Below are 3,127 nucleotides of genomic sequence, written 5' to 3' on the forward strand. Positions count from 1 at the left end.
CTTTTAAGGCGAATGGGAAGAGACGCAAATAAAGTGCATTTTTAGGGAAGCCCCTCATCTTGATGGTAGAGCAGATTTCAAGGAACTCATCAAGATGCTTATAGGGGTCTTCATTTTCAAAGCCATGAAAGGATGGAAGCATTTGAATTGTGCTAGATTTAATCTCATATTGGGCTGCATCGATGTTTGACATCACTATGCAAGAAGGAGAGGCATAGGTTGTAGGGATGAAATGGTCCCTAAGAGTCATAGGTACCACATTTGGAATTTTAGCCCTTTCAATATTGATTTCCTCATCCCTCAAATTTTCTTCATTTCCTGCCATGGTATTAAATTTAGGTTCGATTCCTCTTATATTTTTTAATTCCCTAAGGTTTCTTCTAAGAGTCTTTTCAAGTGAATTTATGTAAATTGGTTCTTCAAGAGTTAGCAAAGATAATGACCTACGACCCAGCATCAACAACAAAATTCACACAACAAACACAACACCCCTTCACTATAACATCCATATACAATGTTCCCTTTCTCCTCAATTATCAACAAAATAGAAAATAAATGGCTGCAACAAAGACCGATGCTTTACAAAACAGAAATACAGAAATAGCCTCGACAAGGGCTTCACAATCAAAGATCACTAATTGATACACATGCAAAATATTCACACTTTTAAAACTAGAACTTTTGAAAAACTTACCCAGAGTCCTTTAGACTTACAATTTTCAGTTTTTCCTTGGCAAGCCTTGAGTTCCTAGAATCTCACAAATAATACTTAAACACAGAAATCACCAAAACCAAACTGAAAAATATCCACGAAACACAATATTCACAATCAAACCAAAGGTGATCTTTAAATCTCGGTTACAAAAACCATTTGCAATCCCCGGCAACGGCGCCAAAAAATGGTGGTTAATATATGTTTACCAATAATAATCAACACTTGCAATAGCACAAATCATTGTAAAATAGGGCTATCGTGAGGGTAATTCAAACCATTAGGATTGCTAGTTTATGGCAACCAAGGTTGCAAAAATCACTTTGCTTGATGAAAGAGGTGTAAGGTTTGGTTTGTTTGTCACTTAGAACTATGAATTAAAATTTGCATAAAACGGTAAATGGAATGGATTTAAGATGAATTAACTTATATAGAGAGAGCTAGGGAAGTGAATCCACCACCAACCATATCAACATACTTGTTTGCTATTAACTTGGGAACAACTTATAGATGTAACCATGATATGTAGTAATAAATGATTGCTACATTATCTTCAAGAAATTCATAAAATCAAGAATTAAGTATAATACATCAAAGTTTTACATGCTTTAACTACCTAGACTAGGGTGTAGCTTATGACATGCTCACTAAGCTAAGGACTATCAAATTCCTTAATAAACATGATGAAAGCACATGAAGTCAAAAACCAAGAATAATCCATCAAAGGGAGGCCCTAAGCTATGGACTATCAAAATTTCCATACAACATGCCATTAAAAACCATTTCATAATCTCATCTCCATTCTCACTATGAAGATGTAAGCAATATAATCATGAGAAAATACAATCTAAGACAAGACAATAAGTTCAACACAATCATTTATTGAAATGAAGAGCCATTACAACTTGTGTAAATCTCTAGACTACGAAACTATCATATACATACTTCATTCCCTAAATTAAAACACAACTAGAGCATTCTTACAAGGAAGGGCTTCATCACCTCCCTAGGACGGGAGTTAGTTACCCATAGAAGCAAAGGAGGAAAAGGTTGAAAAACTCAGCCATTCCATTTTCGCCCCTCTCAGCAAATACAACCCAAAAGCTCTTAAAAACTCAATATTTCTCTCTCCAGAATTCCTCTCAATATTCAATAATGTTTTACAATGATTCCTCTCACCAAAATAAGCAAAAGATCCTACCAAACCCCCCCCCCCCCCCTAATTTCGTGGTCAGAACTCCATAGAATAAAGAAGACCATCCATTCAATCAAGGGGATAACATTGTTTAAAACAATGAAGACCACGATCTACTGTCTACAAGTTGGCGGGCACCAGCAAAGATTGGAGGGCCCCCGCTAGGTGCCACAGTGCTGTCTTCCGCGTACAATAGAGGGGCATCCTGGGGCTATGGTGGCAACCGGCGGGCGCCCGCAGGAACTGGCGGGGCCCCGCAGATTCTGGAGTCTACTGGAATTTTACATTTGTAATTCAATATCTCGAGTATAGCTTAGTGGGTGCCCGCAGGATTTGTGCATGAGGCTAGCGGGCGCCCACAGTGGTATGAACTGGGCTCAAAACACTTCTCTTAAATAAACCTTGGGCTTGGCCCAATGACTCCATCTTCCTTCTTGGGCTCTGCAGAATGTGTCCATGAGTTCATTGGACCATATTTGCTTACCAAAACTGTAGAGCCCCAGCCTGGCATACCTTGATCTTTAAGAATTCGTAAAGCCTCAATTTTATTTCTTTTTGAGGAACAAACCTAAAAATACACAAGAACACGAAACTGAAGATAATCTATAAAAAATTATTAAATAATGGACTTAACTAATGCAAATCAGGGCGCTTGAATATGCAATATTCGGCGCTTATCAGTATCAAGTATATGGAGTAATAATAGAGGAATATCACATGAAACTCAAATATCAACACAAGGATAATATAGGCAGAAAACATGTATATAAATGATCAACAGCAGTACAATGTTTTTGAAATAACAAACTTAGGGCAGAAATATAATATGAAGAAATAAATATATTAAAAATGCCCTCGTCAATCAAAAGTGCCTATCTAGCAAAAGAAAATACAAAAAAGCCCTAAACAGCTAATCTATATAAGGTAGAGGAGTAGCGGTAGAAGTAGAAGGAGCAGACGGAGTGCGGCACAATAACTCTTCAAGAATGCTCTGCTGCGCACTCAACATCTGTCTCAGCACTGTATGTCCGTCCTGTAGCTCTGCCACCTAGGCCTGTAAAACTCTAATATCAACTTGAGAAGAACTCTCAGGCTAGGCTGTAGGAATTGGCCTTCTCCTCGATGGGGTTTAGCCATTAGAGGTATCCATCTCATCCTCTGTAGCCTCATCATCATCCTTCTCATCCTCTGCCTCCTCAGCCACTGCTGCATCCTTATGA

This window comes from Cornus florida, unplaced genomic scaffold, assembly GCF_030987335.1.
Source record: "Cornus florida cultivar Cherokee Brave unplaced genomic scaffold, ASM3098733v1 CherokeeBrave_3.0.0_Hap2_Chr02, whole genome shotgun sequence".
Classification (NCBI taxonomy): Eukaryota; Viridiplantae; Streptophyta; class Magnoliopsida; order Cornales; family Cornaceae; genus Cornus; species Cornus florida.